The sequence below is a fragment of the Condylura cristata genome, unplaced genomic scaffold (genome assembly GCF_000260355.1).
Source record: "Condylura cristata isolate star-nosed mole 26May11 unplaced genomic scaffold, ConCri1.0 scaffold00017, whole genome shotgun sequence".
NCBI lineage: Eukaryota > Metazoa > Chordata > Mammalia > Eulipotyphla > Talpidae > Condylura > Condylura cristata.
This window is the reverse complement of record NW_004567118.1, coordinates 37285474-37306425: the sequence shown is the minus strand read 5'-3', so window position 1 is coordinate 37306425 and position 20952 is coordinate 37285474. Positions and strand designations below refer to the sequence as shown.

The window sequence follows — 20952 nt, the reverse complement described above, 5'->3', positions numbered from 1 at the left end:
GATCAGTATAAAATCACAAGGGCCTAATATTACTGAGGGAGAGAAAGGGAAAGGATAAGAAGATGTGAAAAAGAGGATGGGAGAATTTGATGATACAACCAGGCGATAAACTATCTAACAGACTAGACTAGGGCTGGGTGTGGGGCAATCTCAACACTCTAAACCAAAATGCACTGGACTTCATGTAGAAGAAAACTGGTAATTTCCTACAAATATAAATGTACACCATCTTTTGAATTAGTGACAAATAGTCATAGTGAAGAGTCAGAAAAAGCAATCCTGAAGCAAGGTTAGATTAAAATGCAAGACAGCCTAACTGAAATTGGTGAGCCATAAATGAGGTATTTAATTTGTGAGACATAAAAGAAGAAATCTATTTCAGGCATTTCTAGAGTTGGGAAAAGAATAAAGAAAAAGATTTTTATTCTCCTTCCCAAGAAATTTTAAAATTAAGATAAGACTCCTTTCCATGTTTGGGAATATTTCTATTCAGAAAGAGAAAAGTAACAAGCTGGTATGTGCCTTTTCCCCACTCCCTTTGCTTTTAAGGACCAGGTTTATGGGAAACTTACTGATGAACTTCACTAAAGCAATTCCTTTTCTATGCTTTCTAGTACAGTGGCTTTTGAACATTTTTCTGTACTGGCAAAACCAAATGCTTATTATGTCAGAGACCACCACCATGAAGAAAACAGGGTTATTTGCAAAAGTCCCCTAAATGATTTTAAAATGTATTATCTTTGGAAATAGGCAATCTATTTCTTTCACACCTTCCAATCACTGAGCTAGTATTTTCACCCTGAGCTAGTATTTTTACCCTCCATAATAGAGGCTGATTGCTTAGATATTTGCTTATCTAGCACACACTTGCACCTTGTTTTTAAAAAGATGCATACTTAGTACTACAGAAAGTGGGGCATTCTGAGGGTGCCAAAAATTTGACAATGTCTTAGAAATCTTCTGGGGGAAAGTGACAAGAAAGTGAAATTATGGGCTGTATCATTAGCAGCATCTATGGTTTACTGACATGTCTGCAAAATGCAGAGGGAAAACTGTAAATCTACAACACATGCTAATGACATAGACCCTAAACCCTTAAAGAAATGTACTATCTATAGCCTTAAAGTAATTAAAATATACTTCCTTCTAAGGAAATTGTGCTTTTATCATCATTAATGGAGGCGGGCTCATTATTTGCTGCTAAGATAAAAATTACTATATTACTGGGTTCCACAAACATTTCAAAACACATTACTCTCAGCTATCAAGATTTATAAGCTATTTATTCATCTATCCATCGCTAAGGCTTACTTTACTTCACACTTAACCTTTATTTCTCACCAGTCAAGAGGATCCAAATAAGAGGTACAAACCTAAAGAAAATGTAATAAAGGAAAAGTAGCAATGAAGAGTATATGTTCTGATGTCAAAGATTCTAGGTATAAACTTGGTTTGGGCCTAATTTTTGACAGTTCTCAACTGACATCACTGGACAAGTTACTACTGGCTGCGATAGCTGGTGATAACTTAAATAGCACTGAGATTTTAACCCCTGTGCCACCAGGGAGACCACGCAATAGCATAATTTACATGAAGTCTTATTAATTCTTAGATACCACACTCTGATAAAAAATAATGTTACTGCTGTTAGGAATTTATTATTACATGTATGTGTAAGCCTAATACTTTGAGAAATTCTCCCATATGGGAATACCCAAGTTTTACATGTGAATAGCAAGAGAATGAAAGAGTCTATTACTTCAGTTCCTGCTCCCCACACTCTAAAATTCAGGTTCAGATAAAAATGGAATAGGGACCCTGAAGAAAGTTAAGAGAAACCTTCATTAAATCACAACAGAAGGAAAAGATATCATCTATAACTAATTTAAATGACCACAAATATGTTTTATTTAGCTACCATATGTTTTATTTATCTCACAACAATACCCTGAAGCAAAATCAGGGTATTTCTTTAATTAACACCAAAATGTCACACACAAGTCAATTTTAAAAATTTTATGTGATTATTTCTTAAGAAATACATTTTAAGACTTAGACTTATACCTTGTATTATCAACTACCAGTCAACAACAGGATTAATGGCAGAAAGTTATATCTATTAAAAATCAGAATCAAAGCAAGGATGCTTGCTATCATCACTCTTTTTAATATTACTTGGTAAATTCCCAAACAAAAATCATGAACAGATTATAGAAAAGTAAGAAAGATGAATATTATAAGACAAAAAAAAATGAGATGACATTAACAGGTGAGGTAACTAAAGAATTTCTCAGAAACAACTTTAGAGGAATAGCCTTAAGTAACAAAAAATAAATATGAAAACCGTAATGGTTTCCTCATATGCTAGCAAAAAATAATTAGAGAGTAAAAGGAAAAAGTACTATTCTGACAGCAATAACATATAATATATAGTCAAGAAATAGTGTTCATCTATTACACTGTTGGTGAGAATGTCCAGTCCCTATGGAAAAAAGTGTGGAGATTCCTTAAAAGACTAAAAATGAATTCTCCGTATGACCCAGCAATTCCACCATTAGGTATCTATCCAAAGAGCACAAAAACACTAATTTGAAAGGAAACCTGTACTATGTTTATAGCAGCAATATTTATAATAGCCAAGATATGGAAACAACCTAACTGTCCCAATATAGATAAGTGGATCAAGAAGATGTGTTATAGATACACAATGGAATACTATTTGGCAATCAAAAAAGATAAAATCATGCCATTTGTGGCAACATGGATGGATATGGAAAGGATTATTCCAAGTGAACCAGAAGGAAATATGAGATGATTTCATTTTTACTGGAATCTAGAGAAACCAAAGAAAGGATTAGACAAAGATAAACTAAAGCCAGCCCTTGAAAAAGCAGACAACAAATCTGGAACAATGAGGATAGTCAGGAGAGAGCAGAAAAGAATAAAATGGGGAAACAGAGCACAACAGTCTATGGTAGAGGACTGTGGGTGTTTTGGTGGTGGGAAAACTATCTTGACCACACCTGAGGGGGAAATCCTATATTGTGAAAAAAATAAACAAGAATGTCAAAAAAAAAAAAAAAGGAAGTTAAAATAATTACAATTACATGAAATGTGTAAAAGCAAATGGGGAAAAGCTAACACACAATGAGAGCTATCAACCAAAACTTAAGGATAAATAAAGGATGATAAATAAAATTCTCTTTATTCATATATGCCTTCATTCAGTAAGTATTTCACATCTGGAACATAATGGCTGCCAAGATTAAGTACAAGAGACACATCTTGATTGAATATTCCACACATGTGATTATTTCCAATAAAATTAAACCTAGCTCTGACAAACATCCAAACATTCAATGATCCTTTTTTGGACATGGCAGAAAACACCTAAATTCATCTGGAAAAATAAACAGGTAAGAATAGAAAAAGTACAGGTAGCTTAGCCTTTCTTGAAAGGGAAACATAAAAGTTATATTAAGACCCAATGATAAGGGCATAAAAAGGTAACCCAATCTTCCTTCAGGAATGGGTCTCCATGATGGCCTAGGGATTAAGTCTCAGCTCTATCACCCATACAACCTGAGCTCAATCCCCAGCTAGGGATGTGACCCACATATGGCACAGCTGACCTCTTCTGTCTTACCCACCACTCCCCTCAGCAACATATTTCAGTCAAGCTGTTTGTTCTACTCCCCATTTTCTCTGGCGACTCCTCTTATACCCTGCACCTCTGGCCCACACTCCAGTTCTTCTATGAATGAATGAATGAATAAATCTTTTAAAAAGATGGTAACACAAGAAATAGCAGCATAATTGGAATATTGTACATACAAGAACTCTCTGTGCCTCCATTTCCTCACTGGGCAATTGTGTAGGAAAATGAGATAAAATACTATGTCTCATACAAGTATACAACAGTGCCTATCACATTTTAAGTTCTCAAACATTATTAACATTATTATTAACTTTAGAATTAAGAAGAAAACACAAATAAAAGGAAGGCAAAGATTTAATAAACAATGTTGGGAAACTGGAAAGCCAATTTTAACACTCACTTCATTGAGTTAAGAATAGTAACATTTTCAAAAGATGTATAAAAAGCAGCAGAAGAATTTAGAAATCTTTAGGTGAAAAACTTGTATTCTTAACTCGAGTAAAAATATCAAAGTAATCAAATCCCCCAAATTTCTTTAAGTTGAAACAACAAACCTGATAAAAATATTCACAGAGGGCCCTCCCTGGTGGCACAGCGGGTTAAAGCACAGCACTAAGAAGCTAAAGCCACTTCAGCATGAGTTCTATCCCCTCCCCAGAGGTGACCCACATGGCGTGGCAGACCTCTCCTTGCCTGCCCGCTGCTCCCCTCAGCAGTGTACTTCATTGATCTGCCAGTCCTGCTCCCTGTTCTGTCTCTGGTGAATCCTCTCACCACCCCTGGACCTCTGGCCTGTACCCCAGTTCTGTATGAATAAATAAATCTTAAAAAAATATATTCAGAGAATACCTTATCAAGGATATTATAAATACCTTATCAAGGAAATTATAAATCAAGGGTTTGAAAAATACTTAAGATTCCCAATGATGGCCCTCCCTGGTGGCGCAGCTGGTTAAAGCACAGCACTAAGAAGCTTAAGCCACTTCTGCATGAGTTCAATCCCCGCCTGCCCCGGAGGTGATCCACATGGCAAGGCAGACCTCTCCTGACCTGCCCGCTGCTCCCCTCAGCAGTGTACTTCATCGATCTGCCTGTTCTGCTCCACACTATGTCTCTGGTGGGTTCTCTCACCCTCTGCATCTCTGGCCTATACCCCAGTTCTGTATGAATAAATAAATGAATCTTTAAAAAAAAAAAAGATTCCCAATGATAAGTGGGCAAAGCAAACAAATGACATTTACAGGATGGGACTGTGACCAATCAAATAATAATTGAAAAATGCAAAAAATTATCTAGTTTCTCATTTTTAAATCAGCAAGCAATTTTTAAAAAAAATTAATAATCAATGCTGAAGAAATATAATGAAATAGCCACATTCACATAATGATTGAACACTCTGGACATCAATCGGCAATATCAAAAACCTAAATACTGATAGATTTCCTGCCCACCTGTGACTATGCAGGTGTCTCTTTGAAACAAATTTGTCCCTTTCAGGGTGAGCTCTTTTTTGCTCACTTGTGTCTCTGCAAGCAACCTTTACTTCCCTGCCCTTCTGGATATACATATTTAAAAAACTAGCATATTTTAATCTTTAACCTATTAAATTTTAGGTAAATCACAGCATTTCTTCTAACAGCATGACAAATGAAAACAATGCCAAATATCTACCATTATAAGATTAAGTAAATGAAAATTCATTAACCAGAATGAACATAATTAATAAAAATATTTATGAAGAGCTTATTTTAAACTTGAAATACAGAAAATACAATATATTAGAAATATAAGCAAAAATGATAGTATGTACAGAGATGTTATAGAACTAGGGAAAATGAAAAAAGCAATCAGCAAAATGATTGTAATATATATCAAGTGTGTTTTATTAACTACTTGTCCTTGAAAAATACAAGAGATCTAAGAAAAGAACTATTGAAACAACTGTACAAGGTTGAGCAGAAAACAAGAAAAAGAAAATATACAAGATAAACTGTGACCAGGTCAGGGTGGTCCAGAAAATTTTTATCATGAAGTAAAGATTAGACATAGAGAAGCAGAATTAAGAGTTCTAGAAGCATACTAGATAGTACTAGTCTACTTTAGCTTCATTGTGGTCAATTGCTATCAGGATTGTTCCCTAACAAATGTAACCAAAAAAGTTTTTTTCTCTCCTTAAAATCAAATCAAAACAAAGACAAAATTTCAAATTTCCTAAGTCTCAGAACAAGGCTCATTCTATGGAAATGTTCTTGTTTTCCTTTACAGTATCATCTTAAAATTTTCCAGTTCTCTCATACTGTTTGCATCAAACAAAAGGTCTGTTTGTCCCCCTTAACTCACTATTCTATCTTTTGCAAACAGGCTTCCAGAAATACTACATGTTCTCTTTGGTAGTCCTGTGCTCTTCTTCCCTTGGTAAATCTTTAGTTATTTGTTTCATTTCAGTTTAGATGATATTTTAGGAATTTTTTTGTTTGGTTTTAGCTGTCTTGGTCTGAATTTATGAATAATAAATTAACACAGGTCAAAGATGTGGCTGGAGGACTAACAATGGCCTACTTAATACAAACCAAGTCAAATTTGCAAGTCTTATTTTAAAGTCTAAGTTTTTTCATAGTCCAGAGAAAAGAGAGGTAAAAGAAAATACTAAGAATGAAAGGGGGATTTTGGGCTAGGCTGCTACTTGTCATTTAAGAAGTTAGTTCTGGGCAGTGGGAAATGACACTTGGAACAATGCCAGAGAAAAGTCAATTCTGGTACCTGTGAACAATTTAGAAAAAGTAGATTGCTGAAGGGAAGTCAGTCAGGAAAATAAACAAATGCCACCTGCACATGTTAATAATGTGTTAAGCAGATTAATTTACTTCACACTTGGAAAACTGTGGTGAAAAGTGAGATTTTAAAGAAGCTCAACTCTAGAAATACCATGGTGGCTCAACAAGCCCAACTTTATTAAACATGTTTAAAAACAAATTGAGACGTATGCTGAATGCAACGATTTACTTTTTCTATGAACAATGGCCTGATACTCAATTTGTTAGAAGTTATTGAAGAGATCAAAGTTCAGAAATTACACGTAAAGATACAATCACATAATAAAAATATTTTGTTTAATGAAAACAACTTTAAGTGTATTTAAAGTACATTATGATTTACTAGAATGATGAACAAGAGGCAAAGTTTATCTTATCTTACCTATGTTGTTATCTTGGGAAAGGGATTACTTATATCTTCTGGTAAAAATGTAGTGAAGATGCCCTCCCTGGTGGCGCAGCGGGTTGAAGCACAGCACTGAGAATCTAAAGCCGCTTCCACATGAGTTCAATTCCCGCCTGCCCCGGAGGTGACCACATGGTGTGGCAGACCTCTCCTGACCCACCCGCTGCTCCCCTCAGCAGTGTACTTCATCGATCTGCCTGTTCTGTTCCCCACTCTGTCTCTAGTGAAGCCTCTCACCGCCCCTGAGCCTCTGGCCTGTACCCCAGTTCTGTATGCACAAATAAATAAATCTTTAAAAAAAAAATGTAGTGAAGAATATGTATTCCACATGGATATTTTAAGATTAAATCACGAATGTTAAGGAACTTTGTAGGGGCTACATACATATTTTAAAAATTACTGTTATCCCTTGTATAAAATATTCTTGGGTAATTAACAAGATCAGAAATAGAAATGACCCACATATGAAAAAATAAATGAATCCACAATGATAAAAAATTCCTCATGTAAAGTTACACTTAAGGGAACTAGCTTACAAAGTTTATGATTTATTTATCCCATGAGAAATAAGATGAAACAAAAAAAATAGATTTTTAACATTTCACATGGATATCTCAATGACAAGGATCAAATAAATATTGAGTATAAAATACTCAATACCAAGAAAGGTAAGTTTTATTGCGTGAGTAATTTTGTTGCCCATAGTCACAGTTCGAACAGACAAAATGAACGCTCTTATTTATAGAAAATAAACCAAGATTTAACGACTTTTCATCAAGAAAGAAAGAAAAAAAAACACAAAAGCTCAGTATGGGAAAACAAGGATGCCATTCATCACAATAACCACTGGAAGGTCCTTGTTTGCCAACTAAAGCCTCAGACCACGATTACATCTGAGCTATTATGTACTATAAGAGTAACTGGCATATAGCCACGTCCACTTATCAATTCTATTACTTAAGCATCAAACACTCAGCTGTATTTCCACATATTGATGATAAATAATTAAAGGGGGCAAAAAAGTGTTGAAAAGTAATTTCATCTATGTACAGGCTCTAAGATATTTCCTTATGATATGGTTTTCTACAATTATGTAAACTCCTTCTTGCTTTCATACTACATACTTGGATGAAGTGTTATGTGTCTTACTTTACTAACTTTTTTTAAAAAGTAGGATATTTAAATTTGAACTTGGAGAGATACAGTCAAAACTAAAGGCTATGAAAATGTATCAAAACTAATAAAGGATCAAAGAGTCACCTGAAAATAGTAAAATAACTTTATGTCTTAACTGCAGGTTGACTACACACTAATTTTAACTTTAAAAATAAACATCACGGCCCTCCCTGGTAGCACAGTGGGTTAAAGCACTGCACTGAGAAGCTAAAGCCACTTCCGCATGAGTTCGAGTTCTAGTCCTGCCTGCCCTGGAGGTGACCACATGGAGCGGCAGACCTCTCCTGACCCGCCCACTGCTCCCCTCAGCAGTGTACTTCGTCGATCTGCCTGTTCTGCTCTCCACTCTGTCTCTGGTGAAGCCTCTCACCGCCCCTGAGCCTCTGGCCTGTACCCCAGTTCTGTATGTAAAAATAAATAAATCTTTAAAAAAAAAATAAATAAACACCACACAGGACACACAGGATATCTATTTCTGTAATTTCTTTTCAAAGTAGTCATATTGAGTCATTACACTTACTCCAATGAGACTATCATTACTAAAAACATCTCTGGGCTTCCTCCTTTCAAATATCACCAAGAGTCCATTTTAAACAACAACAACAACAACAAATGGTATTATTAAAGCTAACATTTTATCTTGTTCAAAAAAATTTCAAGTTTGGAGATTTCCCTATCACATTTAAAGAGAACATGTTTTTGATTTTGAAATATTTCCAAAATATGTTTCCCAAAAACATCATGTCCAAAGCAGCATGTTGTGAAAAGAATACATCACTTCCAACAGTGACTTTTGAAGAAAATAATATTAACTGCAATGTATTTGTTCTTAGATGCTTATTTTATAATTTTCCCATTTTTTTTTTACAAGTCAAGCCTTATAAATATATCTCAGGATTATTTCCTTTCACAGATTACATATTAATACTGAAAGGTGAACTACATTTAAACACACAGATGCAACTATTTTCACAGCAATTGCTGGGTATAGTGACTAACTTTTTTTTGTAGCGCATGTCAAGTCATGACCATCAAATACATACTCAGTATGAATCAATCACTAAGTCATCTTTGACAAATAAACCAGTCTTATTTCACTAACACCAAAAGTCACTACACTTATATAAACCAAACATCACAGAAAACAAAAACATTCAAGAAATCTTTTTACTCAATTCAGAACTTCAACTCTATTAGTCACTATTATTAAACCAAATGTTCTTCAAACTACATCGTGTGTGCCTATATTAAATAGGTGAATAGTGTTAAAAGTATCACTGAATGATTATATAATAATTAAAAGCTAGATTCATTTATTAAGTGTTGTATGAAATACTGCATAAACAACTAGATTCTGTGTATTCAGGTGAAGACAACCAAGACTTAAGAGTTAAAAGCCCAAAAGGTATACAGAAAAGTTACTTTCTATACACCATTAGTTATAATACTTTAACATTATTAGTAATATAATAATTTACATAATGTTTATATCATACTATATATTACAGATAATTTATAATATTTATAGTAGCTAAGATATTGAAGCACTTTAAATCCAAATCAATGAACAAACAGATGAAGAAAATGTGCTACACACATACACAAACAGAGGTAAACACAATGGAATATTAAGCTGTAAAAAAGTAAATCTTGCCACTTGCACCAACATGGCTAGACCTTGACAGCACATACTAAGTAAAGTCAGAGAAAGACAAATACTGTATGATCTCACTTACAGGTGGCATCTAAAACATACATACATACACATACACACACACACACCAGAAAATGTAATTCACAAATGTGAGGACAAGCCATTGGCAGTAAGAGAGGTTGGGAAAAGATCAAAACAGGTGAAGGGCAAAAGTAGAAACTTCCAGTTATAAAGCAAGCACAACGTGGTGACCACAGTAATACTTACTGTGTGTGTGAAAGTTGCTAAGAGAGTAAATGAAATGTTTTTCCCACAATGAAAAAAAAATTTTAGCTATGTAATGGTGAATGTTAACTAGACTTATTGTGATTATTCTGCAGCATGTAAAAATATCAAATCAGCATGTTATACACCTGAAACTAATGCAATGTTGTATGTAAATATATTCAATTTAAAAAAGGAAAAATTCTATTGTAACAGGGTCATTTTAAATGGAAATATCAAAATTATATATTTGTATAAATAATTACTTCTCATAATAAAAATTAAAAGAACTATTTAGTAAAAAGTTCTTTACCAGGCTGTCCCTGGTGGCACAGCGTTTAGAGCACTGCAGTGGGAAGCTAAAGCTTGTCAAGCCCAGGCCGCTTCAGTGCTTCAGTTTGATCCCCGCCCCAGAGCTGATGCACATGGCACAGCAGAACTCTCCTGACCTGCCCGCTGCTCCCCTCAGCAGTGTTTCACTCACTCTACCTGTTCTGCTCCCCACTCTGTTTCTGGTGAATCCTCTCCCACCCCTGCACCTCTGGCTTGTATCCCATTTCTGTATGCATAAATAAATAAAATATTTTTTAAAAAGTTATTTATCAAAATTTGCCTAAAATGACACTAAGTGTTACGTGAGGATGTGGAGAAATGAAAACTCTCATATGCTGGTGGTGCAAATGTAAAATTATAGTCATTTTAGGAAACAGTTTAGTAGTCTCTCAAAAGGTTAAACATCAAATTACCATATGTCCCAACAATTGTACTCCTAATATATACAAAGAAAATAAGAAACACACATTTATACAAAAGTTTATAATCGTATATTCATAGCAGAATTATTCATAATAGCCAAAAGATGGAAACAATATTCATTAAATATCAATCAACAAAATATAACCACACAATGGAGTACTACTCAAAGGAATGAAGTATACCAAAACATACTACAACATCCGTGAATCTTGAAAATAGATAAGCAAAGATACAGAAGAGGCAAATCCACAAGACAGAAAGATTAGAGGTTGTCAGGTACTAGGGGAAGGAAGAACAAAGAGGAATGGGGAGTGACTGCTAACACGTGTAGGCTTTCCTTTCAGGGTGATAAAATATTTAAAACAGGATAGTGGTGATGACTGCACAAATCTGTGAATATACTAAAATCACCTGTAAACTTTAAAATGATGAATATCATGTAGAATTGTATTTCATTAAAGCTGTTTTGTGTATGTGTGTTTTAAATACTGCATAGACAGGTTACAAAGAATCAAAAACAAGAAGCTGCCCTATGTCAAAGGAAGGCATTCAGACCTAATGTCAAGTCTATGCGAAAGCACCAAGACATAACAACAGGCTGCCAGGGCATGGCGGGAAGGACAATAATGGATGGTCAGTGTTGCTACAGCACTCAATGAGGCATATAATATCAAAGTCTAGGCCATCCCTCCACAAAGAGTACTACACACTGATGGTTAGCTAGTATTTTACTATTAAACCTAAATGACCAATTAAGATAAAATTCTCACTTGGCATGCTGAGCCTCTGGTAAGATTTTAATCTACTGCACCACCAGGGAGGGCAAGGTGGGCCTTAGTTTTTTCTTTTAAAGCTTGATAAAGTTTTATTTGTAAATCAATCTGTTTGTGGGCTTTTGTTTTTCAAAAGTTTTTTTTACTACTGCTTCAATTTCCTTGCTTGTGATCCATCTGTTCAACTCAATTGTTTTTTCTGGATTAGTCTTGGAAACAATATAGATCTAGAAATACAGCCATTTCTTTAAGGCTATCAAATTTGTGACATGATCTTTTGCATTTCTGTGCTAGTTCTCTTCTTTCATTTGTGATTGTGTTGTTATTCATTCATTCATTCATACATTCATTTTGGTTAGCCTCCTTACAGGCTTATCTATTTTGTTTAACTTCCAAAGAACCAGCTCTTACTTTCACTGATCTCTATGTTATTTATTTCCCTTTTTTAATTATTTTCTTCCTTACACTAATTTTGGATAACATAAAATCCTCTTTCTCAGGTGGTTTTAGGGGTGATATTAGATTTTCATCTAGGATATTTTTTTTTATAATGCGGATCTGTATTGGAACTATCTTCTCTCTTGAAATCCACTTTAAAAAAAAAAAAACAGAATACCATAGATTCTAACAATGTATATCACCATTTTCAATCTCAAGGTGTTATAAATTTCTACTTTGATTTCCTATCTTATCCAATTGCTATTCAGCAGCATATTTCTTAACCTCCATGTAGTCATTGCTTTTATTTTTTTCCCTTATACTTGATTTTTGAAATATTTTTGTTTCCACATTTTTTTTAAATTGAGGTAATACTGGCTTACATTATTGCTGGTATTTTGGAAGTATAGGACTCCCCCTCTTTGATTTCTGTTTTTTTTTTTTTTTAAGATTTTATTATTTATTTGTCCATACAGAACTGGGGTACAGGCCAGAGGCTCAGGGGAGGCGAGAGGCTTCACCAGAGACAGAGTGGGGAACAGAACAGGCAGATCAATGAAGTACACTGCTGAGGGGAGCAGTGGGCGGGTCAGGAGAGGTCTGCCATGCCATATGGGTCACCTCCCTATCCAGGGATTGAACTCACACTGATGCTGCCAGTTTGCAGTGCTGTGACTTAACCAGTTGTGCCACCAAGGAAGGCCTGTTCCTGATTTTTTTCATTGTTATTCCTTATATAACTGTCTTTGTGCTTTTAACTCTAAGTCTAGGCTTGTCTTTAAAGGTAAGGTGAGTTTCTTGTAAACAGCACAAGTTTGGGTATTGTTTTGAAATCTATCCAGCCACTACATCTCTTGACAGTGACCTCAGGTGATTACATTTAAGGTAACTGAGACATTAGTGTTCACTGACATTTTATGTTTTGGTTTAATCTGTCTTTTTTATGTTTTGAGGGCTTTTGTTTAAATTACATTTCTGTTGTTTCATGTGTTACTTCTATTATTTTTTTAGTTGCAGATTCTACTGAGGTCATGATGTACTACATGTGTGACCTGCTGTACAGTCTGGTCTCTACTGGTTCTGAAGGGACACACTAGTATTTTTCTCCACCTCCTCCTTGTCAAAGGATGTAGGTACCTGCATAAGTCATCGTTCTGCTGCTTTTAGGGTACCTGTTTTGCTCTTGACAGTTTAAATATTCTGTCCCTGACACTGACTTTCAACATTTTAATTACAATGTATCTTGAATGTATTGGCCTCCTATTACTTTGTTTGGAACTGGCTGGATCAGGATGTCCGGTTCATTTCCCAAACTGAGATGGCTTTCAGTGATGATTTCTTTAAATACATTTTCTTTCTCTTTTTCTTCTTTTGAGACCTCTATGATATGGATGACAATTTTTTTTTAAGTTGTCCCAGAGGGCTCTTACTTGGTTTTAAAAATTCTTTTTCTCTTTGTTGCTCTGTTTATTCTACCACTGTGCTTTAGGCTCATTGATTTACTCTGTTGCCTATGTTTGTCTACTGTGGAGACCCTCTACTGTATTCTTTTAATTCAGTTATAGTATTTTTAGATCTGTCAGTACTATCTGTCAGTACTACAGGTAACAGCCTTACATTTTCTTGATCAACCTGTTTTTGATCACCCATTGTTTTCTTACCTTAATTAAGGAAGCATGGTATATTAATATTAAACACTTAGTGAGGCATAATCTGCAGTTTCAGATTAAAACTTCTGTTGGAGATATTTTTCTTTAGAATTTATGACTTGTAATTGTAATAGGGATTCCTTTTCTTATCTTAATAAATATATACTCCTCCTACATGAAGCTAAGTATATTTTTAGGGCTTTTTTTTTTTTAACCCAGGATCTTTAGGTTATCTTCTATTGCATAGACTGGTATCTTTGCACCTATTTAGATGTGCTGGTAAGGAGCAGTATGTCAGAAGAATCAGGGCAGCAGGACACTGAAACGTTGCTTCCAGTGAGCATCAAGATTTCAAGCTTCCTATAGTGTTGTTGGTACCCAAGTTGTGTAAAGGATCCACAACAGCCCCCTCCCCTAGGCCAAATCCTGTCCAAGACATCTGAAACAACTTAGTTTTAGCACCAACTTCTAGACTGGCTGATTGGAAAACATGGTTGTGACAGGGCCACAAACTGAGAAATGTCCTCTTTGCTCTTCAACTACAGAGCCTTTCATGTGGTGCTTACTCCTGTTGATAAGAGTCAGGTGCTTAAATTTTGCCTAGTGAGATAACATTTAATTGTTGTACTTTTGAGCTTGGGTGGGGGTAAAGGAGGTGTTCTGCACATCACAGCATGAGAATGCAAATGATGCCTCTTCAATGAAGACACATGGTGATCCAATCTGGCTCTCCCCATCAGTTCAGGCTCCAACTGTTGTAATTTTGGAGCCTCAGGCACAAGCCAGTCATTATTTTTCTGCTTTCTTACTCCTATAGCTATCCTGTGCTATATCCTCTGTCCTGCATGGCTTACTACATGCATCCCCCCTTCTTCAGCCTAGTGCCAGTTTTTAAAGTCCCCAGTGTGGACATTTGTCCTTGAGTGGACAGCATAACAGCTCTGTATAACATCTGCCCCTCCTTCTCAGTGTAGCTCTAAACACATTTTAATTAGCTTTTCCCCACACTTTTATGTCATACCACTGCTCCTGAGGAATGCAATAATCGTCCGTTTATCTGTCAGGGGTTGCTGTCTTTATTTTGTTGTAATTTTGTTGTTTGCTAAGTTTGGCATCTTCACTCTGCCATTATCCTGCCATGCTCTCAACAATGCATTAAAAGGATCATATATATTCTGGCCCTCCCTGGTGGCGCAGCGGGTTGAAGCACTGCACTGAGAAGCTAAAGCCACTTCCGCATGAGTTCGATCCCCGCCTGCCCCGGAGGTGACCACATGGTGCAGCAGACCTCTCCTGACCTGCCCGCTGCTCCCCTCAGCAGTGTACTTCGTAGATCAGCCTGTTCTGCTTCCTGCTCTGTCTCTGGTGAATCCTCTCACCCTCCGCATCTCTGGCCTGTAGCCCCAGTTCTGTATGAATAAATAAATCAATCTTTAAAAAAAAAAAAAGGATCATATATATTCCAATGGGATTTTCTTCCAAGGATGCGATGGTGCAAAATATGTAAATCAATCAGGTGATAAAACACATCAACAAAATGAAGAATAAAAACCATGTGATTATCTGAAAACATGCAGAGAAAGTATCTGACAAACTTTAATGCCCATTTATGACAAAGAAATTCTTAATAAAATGGACACTGATGGGAAGTACACTTCAACACAATAACGGCTTATGTAACAAACCCACAATTAGGTTTTTCATATGAAACAGTAAAAGGCTAAAAGCTTTCCTTTACAATCTGGAGCAAGACAAGAATGCCCACTATTACCAGTACTATTCAACATAATACTAGAAGTCCAGAGTAGTTACACAAGAAAAAGAAAATAGAAGATACCAAAACAGGAAAGAATGAAGTAAAACTGTCACTATTTTCAAATTACATGATTCTATACATTCAATAGCCTATAACTATTTATAATAGCTTTTTTCTACCCCAGAATCTTGAGTTTTCAATGTATAGAATCATATAATTTGGAAATAGTGAGTTTTACTTCTTCCTTTCCCATTTTGGTTAAAATTCTCTATACAAGCTGTGAATTATCAGCAAGAGGGAATAATAAAAGAATCCTATTTACAGCTGCACCAAAAAGAATAAAATACTTACCAGTAACTTTAACCAAGGAAGTAAATGACCTGTTTATTAAAATTATAAGTCACTCCTGGGGGGAAAAATGAAGATACAAAATATGGCAAGAAAACTTATGCTCATGTATTGGAAGAATTAACATTATAAAATGGACATTTTACCTAGAGCAATAAGCAGATTCAATGCAAATCCTTATCAAAATCCTACTGGTATTTCTTCATGGATACAGAACCAAATTCCAAATTTTTTAAACTACACCATTCTCTAACTAGTCAAAATAATACTAAAAAAGAATGAAAATAGAGGAATCGCGATCTTTACTTGAGAGTATGCCATAAAATGATAATAATCGAAGGTACACTTTAGTGCAATGAAACAGAAACACAGATCAAGGGAACAATATTGAGGGTTCAGGAATAAACCCACAGAAATGGACTAAAGATTTGAATATAAGACCTAAAGCCATAAAACACATAGAAAAAAGCATAGGTAGTATGTTCTTCAACACTACCTTAGTATTTGTGAATATGTCTCCAATGGCAAGGTAAACAACAGCAAAATTAAACAAATGGAACTACATTAAACTCAAAAGCTCCTGCACAGTGAGAAACCCTCATTAAAATGAAAAAAAAAAAAAAACTACTAGTTATGAGGAAATTATGTCAGGGGGAGTTAATATCTAAAATATATAAAGAACTCATATAACTCAACCACACAAAAAAACATGGTTAAAAAATGGTCAGAGAGGGCCCTCCCTGGTGGCGCAGCAGGTTAAAGCACTGCACTGAGAAGCTGGAGCCACTTCCGCATGAGTTCGATTCCCACCTGCCCCGGAGGTGACCATATGGTGTGGCAGACCTCTCCTGACCCACCCGCTGCTCCCCTCAGCAGTGTGCTTCGTCGATCTGCCTGTTCTGCTCCCCACTCTGTCTCTGGTGAAGCCTCTCACCGCCCCTGAGCCTCTGGCCTGTACCCTGGTTCTGTATGTACAAACAAATCTTTTAAAAAAAAAAAAAATGGTCAGAGAACCTGAATAGACACTTCTCCAAAATACACCTATACATGGTCCACAGAAATGTGAAAAAATGCTTATCATTTGTTATTATAGAAATACAAACCAAAACGAGATACCACCTCATACTGGTGATAGCTATCACCAAAAAGACAAGAAACAGATATTAGCAAGGGTGTAGTCAAATGGGTACCCCGTACGTACATTATTGGTGGAAATATAAATATTATGTAAAACAGTATGGAAATGCCTCAAAAACTTAGCAATAGAAATACTGTGTGATCTAGCTATTCCACTTTGGCACACATTGATTCAAAGAGTTATGTGCATCACAACATTATTCACAATAGCCAACAGTTGGAAACAAATGTAGGTACCCACTAACAGATGAGTGGATATAAAAGATGCAGAAGATACCCCCTCATATCCACACAAACACAATGAGATACTGGCCAGATACAGAACAAAATAAAAAAGATGAAATCCTGCCCTTTGCAATAACATGACTTAAGAAGGCATTATGATAAGGAAGGAAGTCACATAAAGTAAAACAAACACCATATGAGTTCATTCATGTGGGGGTAAAGTAGCAAAACAAGTGAATGAACAAAACAAAAACTTAATTCAGACAATAAAGAACAAAACAGTGTTTGCCAGAGGGGAAAGGGAAGGTAAGAGGGGAGAAGAGCAAGTCATATAAGAGGCAGATGGATGGTAAGTAGACTTGGGGTGCTGAACACAAAGTAGCATATACGGATGTTGATTTATAAGGCTGTACACCAAGAGTCTATATAATGTTATAAGCCAATGCTAATTTAATAAAGAGAGGAAAACAGAACAGTTTGCTGAGATTAAAACTAATTCAATAAAATATTTTTAAAAGTTTATTAAAAGAAACTTTTTTATTGAAAGAAATTTTTTATTAAAAGTTTTTTATGTGGCTAAATCTAAATATTTACTAAAATATTTAAAATATCTAAAATCTAAAATAATTTACTACTTGCTGTTTTTTTTTTAAAGATTTATTTATTTATTCATATAGAGCTGGGGTACAGGCCAGAGATGCGGAGGGTGAGAGGATTCACCAGAGACAGAGAGGGGAGCAGAATAGGCAGATCGAGGAAGTACACTGCTGAGGGGAGCAGCGGGCGGGTCAGGAGAGGTCTGCCACGCCATGTGGTCACCTCCGGGGCAGGTGGGGATCGAACTCATGCAGAAGTGGCTTAAGCTTCTTAGTGCAATGCTTTAATCCGCTGCGCCAACAGGGAGGGCCCACTCTTGCTGTTTTATGAAAAAGTTTACTGATTCCAGCTTAAACAACTGATGAAGCTACAAACTGAGTCTGTAGTATAAGGCTAATGCAGAAAAAAAATCTAAAGAATTGGTAAGACTTAATGACCAGATACATGTGGTTAAGACAGGTAAATGTGAAGACTGTTTACTTAAAACTCAAGTCAGAGCCCACCCTGGTGGTGCAGCGAGTTAAAGCACAACATAAGAAGCTAAAGCCACTTTAGCATGAGTTCGATCCCTGCCCCAGAAGTGACAACATGGCAGATCTCTCCTTTCTCGCCCGCTGCTCCTCGCAGCAGTGTACTTCATCAGTCGGCCTGTTCTGCTCCCCATTCTGTCTCTGGTGAATCCTCTCACCACCCCCCTGCACCTCTGGCCTGTACCCCAGTTCTGTATGCATAAATGAAAATAAATCTTTAATAAAAAAAAAAACACAATTCAAGTCAGATGGTCTAATCTTGGTATATTATTCAACAGAGTCTTTTTGAAGAATTAAATTTTCTTCCCATTGGTAACAAAAAGAATGACAAACCAAAATGAGATAGCACATGTACAGTGTTATGTCATTAGGAAGCCAAATACTCAAGATGAACATCTGCAATCAGGCCTGTATGCTGTAACAAAGGGGTAATGTGTTCTTTTTCCTTATTAGGTTTCTAACATGAATGCACTGACATTTTATGGAAGAAGGGAAAAGTGGTATACCATCCTAAAATGTACACACATTAAAGAGTAATAACAATGATGTGCTTTTGGGGGGCATATTTCCATATCCACTTAGTCAAGAATCTTCCAAACAATTTTTGGAAAAGTAACTGTCCACACTGAAAAGTCACTTGCTGCTACATATCATTCAAATGTCTTTAACACTTTAGTTTTAAATACAATTAAAAACCAGAACAAAAATTTTAACCCTAAAAGTCCAAACTACATTTAGAAATAACCAAATATATAGAAATTTCAAAAATTTAAGAAACATTTAAAAGGGACATGAAGCACAGATGGAATAAGCAGAGCAACACGACAGAGTACTAGGACTAACAAAAGGGTCTCTAAAAAGCAAAAAAATGGTTTTCCATTGTTGTCAAAGTGTAACTACCACTCAAGAAAACAGTCAAGTGTTCTTTTCATTAGACAAAAGACCCAAAATAGGAAATAAATAAGTTATAGGAATGAAAACTGGAGCTGTTTCTTAACAGTAAAACTGCAACTTGAAGTTCTCAAGAAATCGCTGTGTGAAATTTATAAGCACTCAAATTTAATAAATAAGATCCCCCTCCCCTTTTTTTTTTTTTAGTTTTGAAAGAACCAGAATGTGATGGGAAACAGAAAGTTCTGGAAATACCTAAAATTATATTTAGGTGTTACATTGCCTTAAATTTGACTTACTCCTGTAACTGTTCGAATGAAAATTGGGCTTATTACCCAGAATCAGAGTTAGTACCAGAAATAACCCTTTTATCTCAGAAAGCTATTTATATAGCAGTGCAAACACCTAATTACTGAATATTTGGTCTTTCTCATGAGTCACCCATTATTCATCATGTGAGTCCCCTCTCTCCTCTTTCCTTAAAGCTCCAATCCTCTAGTTCCTCCCCCAGCTCAGGACATATATCCTCATTTTTCTTCACAGACCTTGGAATCCTCATTTCTATGTAGAGTCCCAGAACATACATAATAAAACTGGTCTTTTTCTCTTGCTAATCCTGTCTGATGCTGTTTTGACTACTTGGTCAATCAGAGAGGAATCTGAAGGAGTAGGGGGAAATTTCCCCTCCACCCTACAGACTTAAGCTCAATACAATGATTTGCAAGTTCATGCTTATTATATAGGGAAAAAGACCAAATGTCTCTTATTATTTTAGACATCATTAGTGATGACCTTAGACATGAAGAAACACAGAGGAGATATTTCAATGAATTCTAACATTTACGTTGTCTTATTCTGTACAAGAGAGCACACACAACAAAAAGAATATAAAGAATGAAGTATTGCCTAATTACAAGAAAGTCAGAAAATGGTGGGAAAAAAAGATTGAGGAAACATCTATAGCAAAAAAAAAAAAAGAGAGAGAGAGATTCTAGTAAGTACTTTAGGACTATGAAACTCTAAAATGACTGACAAGTGTAGAATTAGGAAAGGTTCATTAAAAGTGCTGCAATTAAGAGTTAAACTTTGAAGGAAGAAGAATTTTGATAAGGAAGAAGAACCAGTACCAGAGGCAAAAAGGGAGGCTGCACACAGATACAGAGGTGAGAGGTATTTGGTATTTAAAGGCTTAAGTAATGGCAAGTGCTTTTTGTTTCGGAGTATTTGAGTGCTGGAGAATTCATAAATTTGCACTTCACATAATTAACAAGAGGCATAAGTAGCTTATGATGGGGAGGAAGACAGTGAAAATCCAAGACTGGAGAGCCATTTGGCTAGGTGATGATACACTTAATTGGGCAAGAAATGATAAAAATATATCTAGGTACAGAACAGAAGGGGAAATGTTGACTTTTAAATGATTTGAGACTCAGGTGTTTGAGACATCAGTAAAGAATTATTTACACTATCTTAGAAGTCTAATTTATAATACCTGACCTAGTTGCTAAGAGTCCTTTTTGTTTACTTCTTAATTCAGATAATGCTAACCTCTAGTTAAATGAAGTTCTACATTACATGTACTATATACATAAGAGTTAGCAAACACTGGTTTTATTCATTCAGGAGGAAAACAATCTTCTTAGCAAAGTAGAGAATGCTTCCTGACTTGTACCTCTGTCGCTTATGTAGCAATTTCCGTGTTTATCAATACCGCTGTTCACAGCTTTGCAATTTTTAAAAAGTGTTGGGCAACATTTTAGCACAAAAAACCCAACTTCCCTATATAGTAGTTGTCAAGGAAATGGACAGATTAAAAGATGAAGTTCTTTAAATAAGTTACTTAATATGCTTCAATGTGGGTGGTTTAATACATTTTTTTTT

The 20952-nt window shown here is 35.6% G+C and overlaps 1 protein-coding gene across 1 annotated transcript in view; it reads right to left on the bottom strand.

Moving 5' to 3' along the window:
* Nucleotides 1–20952, bottom strand: part of NF1 (neurofibromin 1) — a 244417-nt gene that overhangs the window by 72841 nt on the left and 150624 nt on the right. The window lies entirely within an intron of this gene.